This window comes from Heptranchias perlo, chromosome 10, assembly GCF_035084215.1.
Source record: "Heptranchias perlo isolate sHepPer1 chromosome 10, sHepPer1.hap1, whole genome shotgun sequence".
In the NCBI taxonomy this organism is placed as follows: Eukaryota; Metazoa; Chordata; class Chondrichthyes; order Hexanchiformes; family Hexanchidae; genus Heptranchias; species Heptranchias perlo.
Window position 1 is genome coordinate 49,378,909 of NC_090334.1, and position 13,098 is coordinate 49,392,006.

Consider the following 13,098-nt stretch of genomic DNA (forward strand, 5'->3'; position numbering starts at 1 on the left):
TTCCTCAGATAAGGAGACCAAAACTGCACACAATACTCCAGATGTGGTCTCACCAAGGCCCTGTATAACTGCAGTAAGACATCCCTGTTCCTGCACTCAGATCCTCTTGCAATGAAGGCCAACATACCATTCGCCTTCCTAACTGCTTGCTGCACCTGAATGCTCGCTTTCAGCGACTGGTGTACAAGGACACCCAGGTCTCGTTTCACCTCCCCTTTTCCCAATCTATCACCGTTCAGATAATAATCTGCCTTTCTGTTTTTACAACCAAAGTGGGTAACCTAACATTTATCCACATTAAACTGCATCTGCCATGTTCTTGCCCACTCACCCAACTTGTCTAAATCACATTGGAGCCTCTTTGCATCCTCCTCACAGCTCACATTCCACCCCAGCTTTGTGTCATCTGCAAACTTGGAAATGTTACATTTAGTTCCCTCATCCAAATCATTGATATATATGTGAATAGCTGGGGCCCAAGCACTGATCCCTGTGGTACACCACTAGTCACTGCCTGCCACCGGAAAAAGACCCGTTTGTTCCTACTCTCTGTTTCCTGTCTGTCAACCAATTCTCAATCCATGCCAGTATATTCCCCCCAATCCCATGTGCTTTCATTTTGCACACTAACCTCTTGTGTGGGACCTTATCAAAAGCCTTCTGAAAATCCAAATACACCACATCCACTGGTTCTCCCCATCCATTCTACTTGTTACATCCTCAAAAAACTCCATTAGATTTGAAAGGCATGATTTCTCTTTCATAAACCCATGCTGACTTTGTCCAATCCCGTTAATGCCCTCCAAGTGTTCTGTTATCACATCTTTTATAATAGACTCTAGCATTTTCCCCACTACTGATGTTAGGCTAACTGGTCTGTAATTCCCTGTTTTTTCTCTCCCTCCTTTTTTAAATAGTGGGGTTACATTTGCCACCCTCCAATCTGTAGGAACTGTTCCCTGCTAGTTTACTCTCATTCTCTATTTTTCCCCTCTTAATCAATCTCTTTGTCTTCCTTTGTTGAATTCTGAACTGCTCCCAATCCTCAGGCTTGCTGCTTTTTCTGGCAATTTTTTATGTCTCCTCTTTGGATCTAATACTATCCCTAATTTCTTTTGTAAGCCACGGTTGAGCCATCTTTCCTGTTTTATTTTTGAGCCAGACAGGAATGAATAATTGTTGTAATTCCTGCACATGTTCTTTAAATATTAGCCATTGCCTATCCACCGTCATCCTTTTTAGTAAAGTTCCCCAATCTATCAAAGCCAACTCACACCTCATACTTTCGTAGTTTCCTTTATTTAGATTCAGGACCCTAGTTTCGGATTCGACTACTTCACTCTCCATCTTAATGAGGAATTCTATCATGTTATGGTTGCTCTTCCCTAAGGGACCCTGCACAACAAGATTGTTAATTAATCCTTTCTCATTGCACAATACCCAGTCTAGGATCGCCTGTTCTCTAGTTGGTTCCCCAACGTATTGGTCTAGAAAACCATCACGTACACACTCCAGGAATTCCTCCCCCACAGTATTATTGCTAATTTGGTTTGACCAATCTATATGTAAATTAAAGTCACCCACGATTATAGTTGTACCCTTCTTGCATGCATCTCTAATTTCCTATTTAATGCCCTCCCCTACATCTCCACTACTGTTTGGGGGCCTATAGACAACCCCCAACAATGTTTTTTGCCGCATGGTGTTTCTTAGCTCCACCCATACAGATTCCACATCGTGATTTTCCGAGCCAATATCCTTCCTCACTATTGCATTGATTTCCTTCTTTACTAACAACGCTACCCCACCTCCTTTTCCTTTTTGCCTGTCCTTCCTAAATATTGAATACCCCTGGATGTTCAGTTCCCATCCTTGGTCACCCTGCAGCCACGTCTCCGTAATCGCAACTATATCATAACCGCTAATATCTATTTGCGCTGTTAATTCATCTACCTTATTGCGAATGCTCCGCGCATTAAGACACAATGCCTTTAGACTTGTCTTTTTAAGATTGCTGGTCATCTTAGTTTTATTTTGCACTATGGCCCTATTTGTTTTTCGCCCTTGTTTTCTCTGCCTTCCACTATTGCTTCTTCCCTTTCTGTCTTTTGTTTCTATCCTTGTTTCCCCCTCCTCTGTCCCCCTGCTCAGGGTTCCCATCCTCCTGCCATTCTAGTTTAAACCTTCCCCAACAGCACTAGCAAACACCCCCGTGAGGACATCGGTCCCGGTCCTGCTTGGATGTAACCTGTCCCGCTTGTACAGATCCCACCTTCCCCAGAACTGGTCCCAATGTCCTAGGGATCTAAGTGGAAAATTGGTGCAGTAGAGGGTGTTGTTCTGAGATTTGGATTGGAAACATATTGGGCTGGACAGTAGTGGAAAAAAGGACAAAATTGGGCAGTGAGATAAACTCTGCTTTCCTGTCCCAAACTCAATTTTCCTCCTCCCTCCAAGCACCGTTTCCTGGCCACTGTATGTAAATGCTGGTGGGGAGATGGGCCCCATCTTCCTGTCTATCAGCGCTGTCTCCGCCAACCTCAGGGACTGGGAGGAGAAAGGTAGTGGTCGTCCCTGTGGTAATAGCACTCGGTAAGCCTCCAAAGTTGCTGCAGAGAGGGAGAGGGCATGGTCGTACCTCTAATAACCTACCTTTTTTAAGCCTCAGTTTTATTCTTTCCAGTTCAGGGCTCTTTGATTCCCTTTAAACCTCCAGCCATCTCTTTGGGTGGTACAATAGCAGCCTTGCATAGTAAATGGGTCACGGTTACGCCAGCATTACAGCATTGGGCAGAAGTTGCACCCTACCAATACCCCACCAAGAAGAGGAGTATCAGCCCATTGTCATAGCTCAGTGAATGGAGTTTTCCTCAGGATCTAGCCATGTGATAAGTAAGACGGGAATGTTTGATGTTGATGCTGTGAAATGTTCTGTTCTCTAATATTAACATCTCTCACTTTGATGAGCACAAAACTCATACACAAAAAGATAGTCTCATCACAAGACTTTCTGACAACTGCCTTAATATTTTTGTGAAAAGATCAGTTAGTTTGTCTGCATGACATTGTGGTGAAAAAACTCCATCACAATTTTTGTACAAAACATGTTGGCTCAGATCTTCTCGCATCAGCGATTTTGGTAACAAATGGCATAAGTTAGATCATTTTGCGCCTTGATCCTCCAATTGCGAATTGATACCAAAGTTTACTGGAAAAATGATTTGAATATGCCACAGCGAGGAGAGTGGCGAATCAGAAACGGGGCAGCCAATGGCCAATCAAGGCATTTAGTTTTACGGAAGAGAACCGAAAACGTCCATCTTCATTTTTCTTCATATGGACTTGATTTTTTAACAAAATCATGTATGCAGAATTATATTGAAGCAAAACCAGGTTTATATTGGAAGTTGAATGAATTGATCGCCAAGTTCATTTTTTTAAAAAAAAGCTACTTTGGATTGTATTAAGAAATATTCCCTAGTTCTATGAATTTTGTTAAATCAATATTATAACACTTATCACTTGAAAATGATTGAAAATTAATTTTGCAGATACAAAAAGAAACCCATGTATTTGAAAGATTATACAGGTTAAAAGTCAAAACCTACATTGAACAGAATAAGAGATGTAAAGAAACTGCAAAATAAAGTACAATAAAAACTGACTGTTTAATAAACATTACAGAGAACAATATGCGAAAGCTACAGAAGCAGCAAATAACATTCAGGCACGCACGGATATTCAGCCCAATTTTTGCTGTATCCCAGCATCAACTGGACCACAAAAGCTGGTTCCATTGGATGTATATGGGAGACCCGATATCGATCGTTGGAGGACAACTTATGCTGAAGCCTACAATACATACCATGATCCAATGGATGTAAGTTGAAATGTTCTTTTCATGGAAATAATTGAAACATAATGCATTGAACTATTATGGAAGCCCAAGGTGTGTGACCAGCTACACATTTTTCTTAAAGAGTATGTGAATAAAGGAGCAATTGGGTTTCTCCTTTTTTTACCCATAGGACGCTGTACTTGACAAAGCTTGCCAACACCACAGACTGTCATCAAAAGCAAAATACTGCAGATGCTGGAAATCTGAAATACAAACAGAAAATGCTGGAAATACTCAGCAAGTCAGACAGCATCTGTGGAGAAAGAAACAGAGTTAACGTTTCAGTTCGCTGACCTTTCATCAGTACTGGAAGAAGCTAAAGATTTAATAGTTTTTAAGCAAGTACAGAGCCACGGAAAGGTGGGGGAGGGGGGGATGAAGGGAGGGGAGGAAAGAACAAAAGGGAAGGTCTGTTATGACGATGCCACCTTCCACACCAGCGCTTCCAATATGTCTTCCTTTTTCCTCAACCGAGGATTCTCCTCCACTGTAGTTGACAGGCCCCTCACCTCATCCGTCCCATTTCCCGCACTTTTGCCCTCAGGGTGCAGGGCCGGAATGATTAAATGACAAAGGAGATGATGGTGCAAGGCAAGGAGGGTGGTCATGGGACAAGTAAAGAAACAAAAGATGGGTCTAGAGGAGCTGTAAATGGCATCAACAGAACTATTACCAGCACCTGCTGTCCGAAAAAATGGGAGCAGTGGTTATGACCTGAAGTTATTGAAATCAATGTTGAGTCCTGAAGGTTGTAAAGTGCCTAATCGAAAGATGAGGTGCTGTTCCTCGAGCTTCCGTTGAGCTTCATTGGAACAGTATAGGAGGCCGAGGACAGAGATCCAGAGTGGGAGTGGGACGGAGAATTAAAGTGGCAAGTGACCGGAAGCTCAGGGTCACACTTGAGGACTGAATGGAGACATTCAGCAAGGTGATCACCCAACCCGCGATTGGTCTCCTTAATGTAGAGGAGACCGCATCATGAGCAGCGAATACAGTATACTGAATTGAAAGAAGTACAAGTAAATCGCTGTTTCAGCTGGAAGGAGTGTTTGGGGCCCTGGATGGTGGGAAGGGAGGAAGTGAAAAGGCAGGTGTTGCATCTCCTGCGCTCACACGGGAAGGTGCCGTGGGGAGGAGAACGGGTGTTGGAGGTGATGCAAGAGTGAATCAGGGTCTGCAGAGGGAATGGTCCCTTCGAAATGCTGAAAGGGGAGGGAAGGGGAAGATGTGTTTGGTGGTGGCATCGCGCTGGAGGTGGTGGAAATGGTGGAGGTCGATCTGTTGAACGTGGAGACTGGTGGGTGGAAGGTGACAACAAGGGGGACCCTATCATGGTTCTGGGAGGGAGGGGAAGGGGTCAGGGCAGAAGTACAGGAAATGGGACGGACAAGGTTGAGGGGCCTGTCAACTACAGTGGAGGGGAATCCTCAGTTGAGGAAAAAGGAAGACAAATCGGAAGCACTGGTGTGGAAGGTGGCATCATCATAACAGATGCAACAGAGACGGAGAAACTGGGTGTATGGAATACAGTCCTTACAGGAAGCGGGTGGAAGTGTAATCAAGGTAGCTGTGGGAGTCAGGAGCTTATAATAGATATTGGCTGACAGCCTAACCCCAGAAATGAAGATAGAGAAGTCGAGGAAGGGAAGGGGAGAGTCGGAGATGTGAAAGCGAGGGAAGGGCGGAAATTGGAAGTCAAGTTGATGAAATTTCCCGATACAGTCATCAATGTACCGGGAAAAGAGGTGAGGGAGGGGACCTGAGTAGGACTGGAACAAAGAATGTGCTACTTATCCCACAAAAAGGGTTCCCATAGCGACACCTTTTATTTGGAAGAAGTTGGTCATCGTAAGAACAAGTTCAGCCAGGAGGAGGAGGGTGGTGGCCTCCGTTCAAGGAAGAAGTGGAGGGCCCGCAGGCCATCCTGGTGGGGAATGGAGGTGTAGAGGGACTGGACGTCCATGGTGAAAGGAGACGGTTAGGACCGGGAAACTGGAAACTGTTAAAGTGGTAGACTGTCATTTTTTTTTGACCATTTTTCTACAGAAAGTGTTTGGAAATGAGTTACAGTTAATTGGTGATTTTTAAATTCAAGTGCATTCATGCAGCTATGTTTACAGAACAACCGGGGGCAATAACCAATTCATTATCTTGTCTCAGGCTTCCTACCAGCACCCATACACACAATCATTGGGATGACCTAATCATTTGAGCCCAGCATGGGGTGTCTGCTGAGAATCCACTCTTGTGGAGGAGGGAGGTTTTATTGACAAATCTAATGACGAATCATTAAATGGGGAAGATGTCACAGGGACAGCCCATCCACTTTCTGTGGTGAGAAAATACAAAAAGGGAAAAACCCATGTTCAAGGTCAGTCAGCCAAGTTAGGTCTGGGAAGGGAGCCCAGCCTAGCAAGAGAAAACTCACCCATCTTAAGCTCAGAGCTAGTCAGAACCAAAAAGCTCACCAGGAAAAGTTAAGAAACAAAAATCGAAATTTCTGGAGACACTCAGCAGGTCAGACAGCAACGAGAACACTCAGCGAGAACAGAAGTCAGTTGATGTTTCGGATTTGGGACTCTTCCTCAGAACTGGGAATGGTCCTAAAACGACCTGTGTTCTCTCAATAAATGCTGCCTGATCTGCTGAACGTCTTCAGCTTTTTCTGTTTTTTCTTCAAATTTCCAGCATCATCAATATTTTCCTTTTTCTTCGGGGAAGATAAGTTAGTCCACTAATATGAGATAGTGTAGTATGGTTTATTACTTTTCTTATTCACAAGAAGGGGTTTGGAGTTAAGTGAAGTAACTGAGTTTTGATTATAACTGTCATAGTCCATGCTGGGACCCCTGTTATTCACCATATACATAAATGATTTGGACTCAGTAATTGGAGGTACGGTGTTGAAATCTGCAGATGATGCCAAATTGGGGGGTATAGCTAATAATGTGGAGGACCGTGCCAAAATATACGAAAACTAAACAGGCTTGCAGAATTGGAGGATAAGTGGCAAATGAAATTCAATATAACTAAGTGTGAGGTGGTTCATTTTGGTAGGAGGAATAATGAAGGCATTTATTCCTTGGAAGGCAAGAAGCTAAATCGGGTAGAGGATCAAAGAGATCTGGGAATACAGATACATAAATAGTTAAAAGTAGCAACAAGTTGATAAGGCCATCAAGACTGCGAACAAAGTACTGGGGTCCATTTCTGGAGGAACAGAATACAAAAGCAGGGAGTTAATGTTAAATTTATATAGATGTTGGATAGATCACATTTGGAGTACTGTGCACAGTTCTGGACTTCATACTACAAAAGGGATATTGAATAACTAGAAAAAGTGCAGATAAGATTTATAAGGATGTTACCAGAATTGAGAGGATGCAACAATCAGGACAGATTGAGCAGGCTGGGGCTTTTTTCCCTGGCAAGAAGAAAACTAAGAGAAGACCTTATAGAGATCTTTAAAATTATAAAGGGGTTCCATAGGGTGGATATGGAGTAACTGTTTCCCCTGAATCCAGAACAAGAGGGTATAAATATAAGATAGCCACTAACAGATCAAATAAAGAATTTAGAAGGAATTTCTTTACTTGGAGAGTGGTGAGAATGTGGACTTCACTGCCATATGGAGTGGTTGAAGCAGATAGCATTAATGCATTTAAGGGGAGACTTGATGCATACATGAGGGAGAAGGGAATAGAAGTATATGGGGCAGGATGGGAAGAGATTATCAGAGTAGGAGGAGGCTTGGGCTGAGGAAAAACCAGATGGGCCGAATGAACTGTTTCTGTGCTGTAGATACTGTGTAATTCGATGCAATTGTGTATGTTCACTTGCTATCTGTAAAATAAAGCAGCTTAACAATGCATATCTGGCCTTGTCTCCAAAAATGTTTTCAATCGGCTTACTGAAAGATTGGAGAAGTGCTCGTGAGAGCACGTGTGAAAGACAGGATATTTAGTTTAGATCATAATGAGATACTACTGTTACACCCTGGGTTACACTAATGTGTGATTAGATATTGGGCAGTATGGGCATATTCCTGAATGTAAGATTATGGGGACTGCTTACAGGAGTGATCCGCACAACTGAACCAGAGAGAAAATCTGTAACACATACATATGAATCTAATTTAAGTGAAAGCAATTGTCTTTTGCTAAGTTCCTAATACTGTAAATACAATAGTGTGGAGGAGGGGGGATTCCATTTAATGACCTAGCTGAAAACTAATGAAATTTGTTCTCACTGTGGCAGAAAAGATCAAGTGATAGCCAGTTCTGAGAGTAAGATCGATAACCACAAATGATTGGCGCAAACTGTTTTGTCGGTAAAACTAAGATTTCCTTAGAGTTTAAGACAATATCGCTGTACATTGCCTGTGGGCAGGAATCCATTTTCTCTTGGGCTGGATCCCATTTCTCTGCTGGTTTTTAGGCTTTACTGTGACCTGCAACTTTGCTGGCATTTTATTCTGACCAAGGCAGGCACTCCCTAACTACGAGTTCCTCTCCTGGCTCTAAATGGGGGCCTGGTGTATCAGTAGATAGGTGGGATGCCTGATAAAGTGGCCTAGACCCCTAAAGAGGACAATTAAAAAAAAAATATTACTTCCTGGATAACCCCCCTTGCTCAGGGTCCAATTGGAGTTGTAGCCAGGGTTGGTGGAAGGGGTGGTGAGGGGGATGGGAAACCCCACAGGCAGGCAGCAGCTGGGTGCATTTCTGCAAGCTTGTTGAAGTGGAAGTGAAAGAAGTGCCCCAAATGGCACTTCCAACTGCCAACCCCATAAAGATGAGGTGACCCCCCCCCCCGCCCCCTACCACCGACACTCAAGCTCTAGCAGGGTTGAGGGCATTAGCTGGTGTGATCCAACTGCTGGGATTGCTGCTCATTTAATTTCAGGGCCTTCATGTTTGCTACAAGATAGTAGTACCATCTATTAAAATGGAAACTTTCCTTTAATACTGCAGGTTAATTTTTTTTATTATTCATTCCTGGGATGTGGGCGTCGCTGGCAAAGTTGCCATTTATTGCCCATCTGTAGTTGCCCATAGAAGGTGATGGTGGGCCTTCTTCCTGAACTGCAGATAGCAGTTTAATACAACTGGCTTGCTAGGCCACTTCAGGGGCCAGTGAAGAGTAAACCATCACATATAGGCCAGACTGGGTAAGGGCGGTGGATTTCCTTCCCTATAGGACATTAGTGAATTTGTTGGGTTTGTAGGACCTTCCAACAGCTTCATGGTCACATTAACTGATACCAGCTTTTTTATTGCCAGATTTTTAAACTGAATTCAAATTCCTAAACTGCTATCGTGGGATTTGAACTCACATTCTCTAGATTACTAGTCCAATAACATATCAACTACACTACTGTACACCATGATCTCATGATTAATTTATTCTCTGTTAGATTTTAAAAATATCTCCCCTTCATCATGTCTGTGGTCTCCATGCATGAGTGAAAGAATGCTCAGGTGACTCGGTGCATGTGAACAGTCAAGTGGTCGTCCTTCAATTCTCCATCCTCCTAAGGGAAGCTCCTGGACTCCAGTACACACCTCCCCACAGTGACACAGCTAACTTTAGGAACTCATATATTGGGAAATCAAGGTTACAAAACTGCATCCTCTGCCTATTTGATGCTTCCTATATGATAACAATAGTCTACGTTAAATTTAGTTAAAGCTCCTCTGGTACAGCACATTACAGCTCTAGTATGCTGCACCATTGTTATGCCATTAGTGTCTTGAGAGAAGAGCACGACTGATAGGAAATGTTAATCCTACAGACATCAACTGCAGGGTGGATTAATTTTTTTTAACAAATGTTTCAGGGTATAACCTTTAATTGGAAAACAGAAGAAGAACGAAAACAAACAAAGGCAGGGTGTGCAGGGTGTCAGCATGGACCAACAGTAAGTAAAAGATCAGTTTCAATAACATGTCCAAAATGCAGTAACAATGAAAAGTAGTGATTTGAGTAATAAGCTAATATTGAACATTTATATTTGCCTACTGAACAAAATTTTGGATGAAATCCATGCATGCTCACTGGGAATCTTAAAGGCCCATGAGTACCTTTGTAGGAGATCTTGCAACATACTTTGTACAGATAAGCCTATATCTAACGTACATCAACCACTGACACGTTTTGCTCTTCCATCTTTGTGCTATATACACAACTCGCTTGATATCCAGGACTAGGATTTGATTCCTCTGTGATGCACAAATTCATTTATTCATCTCTTTCTTCACTGTTTTCTGTTGATTATGGTCTCCAAGACCACAAAACAGTTATTTCACTGTTAACCACCAGTTTCCAAATTGGACAGTAACTACTCATTTGATTGGAATACAAATTGGAATAGAAAGTACAAGTGTGTTGTGCTCAGAACCCTAAATCTCTCGTTAATCTTATATTTGTGTCAAATCATAAGAGACAGTGAGTCTTGGGCCTGTATTTTCCTGCTGAAATCTGCCTGACTTTGGAAAGTCCAGAGGCGGTATGGCAAGGGAAATAGGATGAAAAGGCCTACCCTTCTCCGCCCCAAAATTTCACCCCAAAATTGTCCATTATTTTCTCGCAGTGACCCTGACATAGATTGATTTTGCCTGCCCTAAGCCCATCACGTGTAGATGAAGGTGGTGGCGGGGTTGTTGGATTTGTTGTCTCTGAGATTTCCCTTTGTTTCGTCTAGTTCCCACCCCCCAAAGAAACACCGTCATTATCCAAATGTGGTACACGGACCAATGTGGTGTCCCAGAGATAGGAAAGCACAGTAAAGGCTATTGCTTACACAGATCAGCGTTCCTGCAGGACTGAAAAGCCTGGAAGTGACGAGCAATAAGAAGCTTATTGAAGTCTCACGACTTAAAGGTCTTTGCTAAATTCTTCAAATAATTTAAAGAGAGAATATAATTTTAGTGAAGTAATAGATTTCCCTCTTGGGATGCCATTGTTCTTGTACTTTGGGGAAGAGGATGATAAGGATATGGAGGAGGAGAGGATGGAAGCCAGGCAGCATCGTACATACAGGCAACACCTAACTCGTAGGTATCCATACTAGAGGGTGTATAGACCAAGGAGATCCTATCTGAATTTTTCTATAGGAGTATGTATGAAAGCTGCGGATGCAATGAGTGAGATATGCCAGCTGTTGGCACCTGACCTGCAGCCTCTTTCTATCAGGGCAATGTCTTGTGACTAGCTGAAAAGGTGACAACCGCTCTAAGTTTTTATACAACCAGATTTTCCAAGTATTCTCTGGTGACATTAGTCATACGTCAGTCAACATCACTGAATTAAACAGATGATGGATGTCCTGTTCAGGCAGGCCTCAGATTTGCTTACCTTCCCAATGGACCCACCAAGGCAGAGAGAGAGAGGAGAGAGACAGAGGGACAGAGAGAGCAATCAATTTTTTTGGGGGGTGGATACCTCCAAGTGCAGGGTGCCATTGATGCCACCCACATGGCATCAAAGACCCCACCTGAAAACACCTTCAATTTCATCAACAAGGGATTTCACTCACTGAATGTGCAAATGGCAAATGATGCAAGCCATCTCATTGTGCGTGTCACTGCATACTACCCTGGAAGTAGCCAGGAATTTTTGTTCTCAATCTACTTGCAGTGCTCAGCCGGAGATGTGTGTTAGGACGTAATAGGAGAGCAGGGGTACCTGCTACAGCCATAGTTGATGACACCTCTCCATCATCTGAGGTCAGAGGCTGAAAACAGGTATAACGAAGGATTGAGTGCTATATAACTGTTGAACACACTATTGGGATTCTAAAGTTCCGCTTCCATTATGTGGATCGGTTGTGGGGAGCACTACAGTGTACAGCCCAGCAATGCTGTTGAGAATTGTAGAGGTTTGCTCTATGCTCCATAAGTTGGCAATTAAGAAGGGATTGGACCCTCTAACTGCAAAAGATGAGGAGGAAGAAGGTGGAGGCGAGCAATGTCCTTATCATGATGAGGGCACCTAGGAGAGGAGGTGGCACAGGAAAATTCACTGCCAGCGGCATGCACCACCAGGCAGAAAAGCACTATCAACGGTTTCCTGCAGAAAATAAAATGCAGTTGATGATCCCTTAAATGGCTCTCAGATAACCATTATTCAACTCTGGAAATCATTAAACATCCTTGCAGGAAAAGGACACTTGCCTGCACGTGAGATTTATGCTCTGAAATCATAGGGGTGAATTTCTATGAGGGTTCTCCTGCTCGTCCCCTAACTTTGGCCGTTTTCCCCTGGGTTTCTGCGGCTCTTCCACCGAAGTTACGATTAATGAGCGGGAGAAACCCCATTAAATAGGAAAACCTCCATGGAAATTCACCTCTATAGTTCTTAAGACTGGGTCCCTGAAATCTAGGTCCCTGGGTTCCTTAGCTGAAGATAGTAATTTCTGTCTCAGTTTCGGAGATGATGGTTCCTCATCATCTCCTCCTAGCTCTTCCAGCTCTGTGCTTCACCTTGTGATTATGCCCTCAGTATGACTATTTACATCCTCCTGAGTAGGTAGGGAAGATTTTCCTATATCTGTGCTCAGGTGATCCAGTATGCCTGGCTGCAGTGATTAACGGAGAATCTGTCAATTCAGACCACCTGCTTGTAAAAGAATCCTATGCGATTTTCCAATGTTCCCTGCACTCAGGTGATCCAGAGTGGCTGGGCCCAGACCCAGGAAAAGCTCCCTGGTGCATCTGAGTTGATACTTGAATAAGTAAGATACCATAACTGAGTCTGTGAATTACTTGGGGGAACGAGCACTGTGGAGCTGCAAAGCTGCTCATCAGTTCCTTATTTCTCTAAATGTCCAGCATCTGTAAGGGAGGCAAAGGTCATTTATTTTAGGTGATTCAAAAGAAGTGACTGAACAATGATATGAGGCCTTTGAATTAATCAGAATGTCTGAACTCTGCAACCACTCACAGTACTGTAAGTGTTCCATTCTACTAACCTGAGCCTGAAAGCTCACCTCCAATTTTTCCATCTCCCACAGTTCTCCACTGTCTGTTGTTGAGCTTCCTCCTAATGTCTATTTAAAAGTCTGATGGTTACCATTCCTCCATCCATCGCACTTCTTTGCTACTCATAATGGCACCCTTTTCTTTTGCAAAGAAAATAAAGATTTGGAAAGGCCACTGATTAAATCAAAATTGAACTTCTCCCAGGTGTCTGCAGACATT